Raw genomic sequence first — 8,711 nt, 5'->3', positions numbered from 1 at the left:
AACGACCAGTTTCTTGAGCTCCGCATGGAACTCAAAATTCTTAGAGGAAAGGACCTCTTTGGCAAGTCTGCTGCTGAACTCTGCCTAGTTCCAAACGTCAAAATCCCTGTAAAGTTCAAAGTACCTGACTTTCAAAAGTACAAAGGAAATACTTTCCCTCTCATCCACCTGGTTATGTATGTGAGGAAGATGTCGACTCAGACCGACAACGATTAGCTCCTCATTCATTATTTCCAGGACAGTTTGTCTGGTGCTGCTCTAAGATGGTATATGGGCTTGGACAGAACAAACATCCGATCCTTCAATGATGTTGGCGAAGCTTTCGTCAAGCAATACAAGTATAATATGGATATGGCTCCCGATAGGGATCAATTGAGATCCATGTCCCAGAAGGACAAGGAAACTTTCAAAGAGTACGCCCACAGGTGGCGAGAACTAGCAGCACAGATCGTGCCTCCGTTGGAAGAGAAAGAAATGAACAAGATCTTCCTGAAGACCTTGAGCTCATTTTATTACGAGCGGATGATCGCCATCGCTCCTTCTTGTAGATGTTTAATTGGCTGCATTGTATGGTAAAACACTAGCTGGATTCTAATGTCTTGACTGATGTCATGACATACTGTGGAGATGTTTGTTTGACTGCATTGTATGTTAGAATATCTAGCTGTACTCTGATGTTTTGGCTGATGTCATGACATTCTGAGTAGTGTACTGCAGGATTAGCTAATACAGGATTTATTGAATGTCAAACTGGATGTTATGACATTCATCCCTGTCAGCAGATACTGAGGAATAGAACAGGTGATGTTCTACTATAACTCAGTATTTATTGTCAGTCTGCTTATCAAGAGGATAACAAACCTGATGTAAGTCTCTATATGTGAATGTCAAAATTGGATGTTTTGACATTTATTAATGTACGCTGATACTGAAGCATGGACAGATTGATTCTGTACAGTACAGCAAATTGTACAGTATGTTTTCAGGAAAAACAGACTTAGCATATGGTTAGTGACTTGAATGTCAAACTGAATGTTGTGACATTCATTCCTGACAGTGTATGCTATATTGTAGGTTGTTTAGTTTTTCTGTTTCAGCATTTTACTCAGGCTATTCTTCAGGGATTCAACAGCTGAGAGAAAATCCAGGAAACCAACAACCAAGCTACATTTAATGAACCTAACAAATAGCCTATTTGTTAGTAACCTAGATGTGGAATTTAGGGGAACTCGCGTGACCTTAAATTCAGGAGAATACAAGTACAAGGCCCAAGTGCTGCAATATAAAAGGATAGCAATCCTTCATTCAGGACTGGGGATTTTAGGCGTGAAGATTTAGTGTGTCCATCATACTTCACTGCTGTATTTTTGTGAGTCTTGTATTAGACATATCTTGTAAGCCAAGCTATTATCACATAGATGATTACATTGGTATAGGGTGTTCATCAAGTTGTAAGTGTTGTGTCACTCTAAGCTTTTAAGCGTGAGTGCTGTGTATCTTGATTAAAGATGTTAAGCACAATCAAGAGTTGTTTGAAGTGTGACTTCATAATTGTCTTTAATATTGATTAAAGGTAGTAATCACTGAGGTGATTGAGGGGGAGTGAGTAGGAACTCTGATCTTAGTGTAAGATTGAAATTGCATTGGGTAGGTATTAAGTGATAGGGTTAAACAGTTGGTTTAAGGTCTGAATTAATACTACTAATAGTGGATTTCCTCCCTGGCTTGGTAGCCCCCAGACGTAGGTCATGTTGGACTGAAGTGGGTAAACAATTACTTGTGTTATTTACTGCACTTACTTTTAAGTTCTGCATAATTCTTGTCTGTGCAGAATTGGATGTCATAACAACCCGTGTGACATCGAAAGTCTGATAACTAGAATTTCAATTGGCATCAGAGCAGGCACCCTGCCTGTTAATTTCTGGGTGAGATCTAGGGAAGTTACTTTCTAGTACCATGGACAAGGATATAGGACACTCAAATAGACCACTCATGCTGGATGGTTCTAACTATGATGACTGGAAGCCACGTATGATATCCTTCTTAAGGTCTCTAGATAGCAAAATCTGGAGAGCTGTCAACAAAGGATGGGAACATCCAACGAAGACAGGTGAAGATGGAGTCAGTGTGCAGATTCCTGAAGAAGAGTGGGACAAGGAGCAAGAGGCATTAGCCCTTGGAAATTCTAAGGCCTTGAATGCATTGTTCAATGGAATCAGTAAGAACATCTTCAGACTGGTGCACCACTGTGAGCTGGCTAAGGAAGTTTGGGATACCCTCAAGATAACTCATGAAGGTACCTCTAAGGTGAAGATGTCCAAACTTCAGATGTTGACCACCAAGTTTGAAAATCTGAGGATGAAAGAGGATGAGACTATTCATGACTTTCACATGAATATTCTTGAGATTGCAAACACCTCTGGTGGCCTAGGTGAGAAAATGGCTGAAGAGAAACTTGTAAGAAAGATTCTCAGGTCTTTACCTAAGAGATTTGCTATGAAGGTCACAGCCATAGAAGAGGCTGAAGACATCTGCAATATGAAGGTGGATGAGCTCATTGGTTCTCTCCAAACCTTTGAAATGGGCATGTGTGAGAATGTTGAAAAGAAGAACAAAAGCTTAGCTTTTGTATCAAATACTGAAGAGGAGTCAGAAGCAGGATATACTCGAGGTGATGAAAGCATATCAGAAGCCATAGCCATGCTTGGGAGACAGTTCAACAAGTTTGTGAAGAAGATTGATCAAAGAGGTAGACCAAATGTCAAGAACATCTCGTCTGACATCAGGAAAAGATCAACTTCTGAAGAAAAGTTCAACCAAGGCAAGGGAATCCAATGTCATGGATGTGAAGGCTATGGACACATTAGAGCTGAATGCCCTACGTACCTCAAGATGCAAAAGAAGGGGCTAGCTGTCACATGGTCTGAGGGAGATTCTGAAAGTGAATCTGAAGGAGAATCTGCTAAACATGTCACTGCACTAACAAGTGTTTGTGCCACTGATGATGACTCAAGTGCAGATGAACTGACCTTTGATGAACTTGCTGCAACTTATAAGAAGCTATGTGTCACCAGTGCAGAAGTGCGGGTACATGGAGAAAAGCAGAAGAAGCTCATCAAGGAGCTGGAAGATGAGAGACAGAAACATCTGACAGTCATAGAGGGTCTAAATGGTGAGATAACCTTGCTGACCTCCAAGCTGGATCAAATGACTAAATCCATCAGAATGTTGAATAAAGGAACTGACACCTTGGAAGAGATCCTAAAGGTTGGACAGAAGTCTGGAACCATATCTGGTTTAGGCTTTGTGAAAAAATCCTCAGCTGAACTCAAACGCCCAAAGGCTAAAGTTCAGAAATTCAAGCGGAGGTCACACCCAATGTCTCAACATCAGGGAACCAGGATGAATAATCATCAGAAGAGGAAATTCCAAAAATGGAGATGTCACCACTGTGGTAGGCTTGGCCATATAAAAGCCTACTGCTACAGGCTTCATGGTTACCCTAACCAAGCTCCTCATGTCAGACCTAAGCATAAGACATATAGACACTATGTCCCCATCAAGAAGCGACAATGGTATGCTAGGGTAGCTCACACAGCTCTAAGGGCATCTACCAGAGAAGACTGGTACTTTGACAGTGGCTGCTCAAGACATAGGACTGGTATGGAGAATATATTGGTGGATATACAACCTCACACTACCAGTTATGTGACCTTTGGTGATGGTGCTAAAGGAAAAATAAAAGGTGTGGGTAAGCTGGACTGCTCTGGAGTCCCATAACTGAATAATGTTCTGTTAGTAAAAGGACTGACGGCCAACCTCATCAGCATAAGCCAGCTGTGTGATCAAGGATACTATGTTCAGTTCACTAAGGAGCTATGTGTGGTGACAAATGGAGATAATCAAGAAGTTATGAGAGGTTCCAGATCCAAAGATAACTGTTATCTGTGGGAACCTAAGCTCTCAAACTTTTCCACAATGTGCTCCTCTGCCAAGGAAGAACAGGAGGTGAAGCTGTGGCATAGACGCCTTGGTCATCTACACTTAAGGGGAATGAAAAAGATCATTTCCAAAGAAGCAGTTAGAGGAATCCCAAAGCTGCTTATTGATGAAGGAAGAGTCTGTGGAGAATGCCAGGTGGGCAAGCAAACCAAGATGTCACATCCGAAGCTGGGACATCCTACAACTTCCAGAGTTCTGGAACTGTTGCACATGGACTTAATGGGACCTATGCAGGTTGAAAGTCTGGGTGGAAAGAGATATGCATATGTGGTGGTTTATGATCATTCCAGATACACGTGGATAAGCTTCATCAGAGAGAAGTCAGATACATTTGATGTCTTCAAAGACCTGTGCATCAGACTTCAAAGGGAAAAGGACAGTTGTGTTGTCCGAATTAGGAGTGATCATGGTACGTAGTTCAAAAATTCCAAGTTTGATGAGTTTTGCTCGTCTGAAGGAATAAGTCATGAGTTCTCCTCTCCTATAACTCCTCAGCAGAATGGGATAGTTGAAAGGAAAAATAGAACTATTCAAGAATCTGCCAGAGCTATGATTCATGCAAAGAAGCTCCCTATGCACTTTTGGGCTGAAGCTATGAATACCGCTTGCTATGTTCACAATAGAGTCACCTTGAGAAAAGGAACCTCCTCCACTCTGTATGAAATATGGAAAGGCAGAAAACCCACTGTGAAGTACTTTCATATCTTTGGAAGTAAACGCTACATTCTCACAGATCGTGAACAGAGAAGGAAAATGGATCCCAAAAGTGATGAGGGTATATTCCTAGGATACTCAACTAACAGCAGAGCGTACAGAGTGTTCAACTACAGGACCAATGTCCTGATGGAATCCATAAATGTTATTGTGGATGATAAAGAGGAAGGAATCGATGTCAGAGAGGATGTTGGAACATTCCTTGATACTACAACAGACATACCAGTCAAGTCTGAAGAAGTACAGGAGACCCCTACTGAATGTGAGGTAGATGCACCCACCAAAATGCCATCTATTAGAATTCAGAAAGACCACCCTAAGGATCTTATCATAGGAGATCCCAATAGTGGTGTGACTACCCGATCAAGGGAAATTAGTTCAAATTCCTGTTTTGTATCCAAGGTTGAACCAAAAAATGTGAAAGAAGCCTTGACTGATGAATATTGGATCAATGTCATGCAAGATGAACTGGAGCAGTTTAAAAGGAATGAAGTATGGGAGCTAGTTCCACGACCTGAAGGGACTAACATCATTGGTACCAAGTGGATCTACAAAAACAAGTCTGATGAGAAAGGAGTAATTACTAGGAATAAAGCAAGACTAGTAGCTCAAGGATATACTCAAGTTGAAGGGGTTGATTTTGATGAAACGTTTGCACCCGTTGCTAGGCTTGAGTCAATCAGATTGTTGTTAGGTGTAGCATGCATTCTGAAGTTCAAATTGTTCCAAATGGATGTGAAGAGTGCATTCTTAAACGACTACTTAAATGAAGAAGTCTATGTGGAACAACCGAAAGGGTTCTATGATCCTAACCAACCTAAACATGTGTACAAGTTGAGGAAAGCCTTGTATGGGTTGAAGCAAGCACCTAGAGCTTGGTATGAAAGGTTGACTGAATTTCTGACCTCAAATGGATACAGAAAAGGTGGGATAGATAAGACCTTGTTTGTGAAGGACGAAGATGGCAAAATCATGATTGCTCAAATCTATATGGATGATATAGTTTTTGGTGGAATGTCAGAGCAAATGGTAAAACATTTTGTTCACCAAATGCAATCTGAGTTTGAAATGAGTCTGGTTGGGGAACTGACTTATTTTCTTGGAATGCAAGTCAACCAAATGGAGGATTCTATGTTTCTCTCCCAAAGCAAGTATGTCAAAAACATAGTTAAGAAGTTTGGTATGGATAATGTTAGGCACAAGAGAACTCCTGCACCTACTCATCTAAAGTTAACCAAAGATGATGGAGGGCCCAGTGTTGATCAATGTTTGTATAGAAGCATGATAGGTAGTCTTTTATACCTAACTGCAAGTAGACCTGACATTTCCTATGCAGTTGGAGTGTGTGCTAGATACCAAGCAGAGCCCAAAGTGAGCCACTTGAATCAAGTCAAGAGGATTCTCAAGTACATCAATGGGACTTTTGATTATGGGATGCTATACTCACATGGTTCTGAGCCTGTCCTATCTGGGTACTGTGATGCTGACTGGGCTGGGAGTGCTGATGACAGAAAAAGCACATCAGGAGGATGTTTCTTCTTGGGAAACAATCTCATATCATGGTTCAGCAAGAAGCAGAATTGTATATCTCTGTCCACTGCAGAGGCTGAATACATAGCAGCTGGAAGCAGTTGTTCCCAACTGGTTTGGATGAAACAGATGCTCACTGAGTACAATGTCTCTCAAAATGTCATGACATTGTTCTGTGATAATCTCAGTGCCATCAATATTTCCAAGAATCCCATCCAACACAGCAGGACCAAACATATTGACATTAGACATCACTTCATCAGAGATCTGGTGGAAGACAAAGTGATTACCTTGGAACATGTAGCCACTGAACTCCAACTGGCTGACATATTTACAAAGGCTCTGGATGCTACTCAATTTGAAAACTTAAGGGGCAAACTGGGAATATGTCTCTCTGAGAACTTATAGCAACCAATGATGTTTGGGATGTATTGTTTAATATCTCTGCCTATTAAACAATTGGAAGTGTGCTCTGATTGGTCAACAGATCATAGCTATATCACTTGCAACAAGTGTGGTAACAAGAGGTTAAGGAGATATCCTAACTTGAGGCAGCCTATGCACCTGCAGGAGTTCAAGGACAATGTTCATGCAGGAGTGGTTCTGGATGTCAGACACAAAGTAATGGCATCTGATATGGTGGTACCTACTGTAAAGCAAGAGTGTGTGACTACTTGATCAAAGCTGTGAAGCAATATCAAGTGGGTGTTGACTTGGTTGAAACTGTGAAGTAAAACCAAGACTGTAATTCTGTCATGTTTGTGTAATTCTGTTTATGTTATGTGGATCTGTATTTTAAAGTGTTGCTTTGGCAACATTTTTGACAAAAAGGGGGAGTAACAGGTGATACCCCAGGACAACAGATTATTTTGCTTATTGCTAAACAGATATTCAGGACAGATATTCAGTATGTGTGTGCTGCAATTAGAAGTTTTTATTTAACTTCTGTATGTGTGCTGATATGTGAAGTTTTTATTTAACTTCCATGTGTGTGAGTGTGCTGCCACTCTGAGTGTATTAGCTATGTTAATTTCCTGCTAGATGTGAGATTTCCGCTGCTATGGACTCTGTTGTGAGACCAAAGTGTTTTAGCCAAAAATTTGCCAAAGGGGGAGTTTGTAGATGTTTAATTGGCTGCATTGTATGGTAAAACACTAGCTGGATTCTAATGTCTTGACTGATGTCATGACATACTGTGGAGATGTTTGTTTGACTGCATTGTATGTTAGAATATCTAGCTGTACTCTGATGTCCTGGCTGATGTCATGACATTCTGAGTAGTGTACTGCAGGATTAGCTAATACAGGATTTATTGAATGTCAAACTGGATGTTATGACATTCATCCCTGTCAGCAGATACTGAGGAATAGAACAGGTGATGTTCTACTATAACTCAGTATTTATTGTCAGTCTGCTTATCAAGAGGATAACAGACCTGATGTAAGTCTCTATATATGAATGTCAAAATTGGATGTTTTGACATTTATTAATGTACGCTGATACTGAAGCATGGACAGATTGATTCTGTACAATACAGCAAATTGTAGAGTCTGTTTTCAGAAAAAAAAGACTTAGCATATGGTTAGTGACTTGAATGTCAAACTAAATGTTGTGACATTCATTCCTGACAGCGTATGCTATATTGTAGGTTGTTTAGTTTTTCTGTTTCAGCATTTTTCTCAGGCTATTCTTCAGGGATTCAACAGCTGAGAGAAAATCCAGGAAACCAACAACCAAGCTACATTTAATGAACCTAACAAATAGCCTATTTGTTAGTAACCTAGATGTGGAATTTAGGGGAACTCGCGTGACCTTAAATTCAGGAGAATACAAGTACAAGGCCCAAGTGCTGCAATATAAAAGGATGGCAATCCTTCATTCAGGACTGGGGATTTTAGGCGTGAAGATTTAGTGTGTCCATCATACTTCACTGCTGTATTTTTGTGAGTCTTGTATTAGACATATCTTGTAAGCCAAGCTATTATCACATAGATGATTGCATTGGTATAGGGTGTTCATTGAGTTGTAAGTGTTGTGTCACTCTAAGCTTTTAAGCGTGAGTGCTGTGTATCTTGATTAAAGCTGTTAAGCACAATCAAGAGTTGTTTGAAGTGTGACTTCATAATTGTCTTTAATATTGATTAAAGGTAGTAATCACTGAGGTGATTGAGGGGGAGTGAGTAGGAACTCTGATCTTAGTGTAAGATTGAAATTGCATTGGGTAGGTATTAAGTGATGGGGTTAAACAGTTGGTTTAAGGTCTGAATTAATACTACTAATAGTGGATTTCCTCCCTGGCTTGGTAGCCCCCAGACGTAGGTCATGTTGGACTGAACTGGGTAAACAATTACTTGTGTTATTTACTGCACTTACTTTTAAGTTCTGCATAATTCTTGTATGTGCAGAATTGGATGTCATAACAACCCGTGTGACATCGAAAGTCTGATAACTAGAATTTCACTTCT

Source organism: Lathyrus oleraceus, chromosome 5 (assembly GCF_024323335.1).
Source record: "Lathyrus oleraceus cultivar Zhongwan6 chromosome 5, CAAS_Psat_ZW6_1.0, whole genome shotgun sequence".
NCBI lineage: Eukaryota > Viridiplantae > Streptophyta > Magnoliopsida > Fabales > Fabaceae > Lathyrus > Lathyrus oleraceus.
This window is presented reverse-complemented; position numbering follows the sequence as displayed.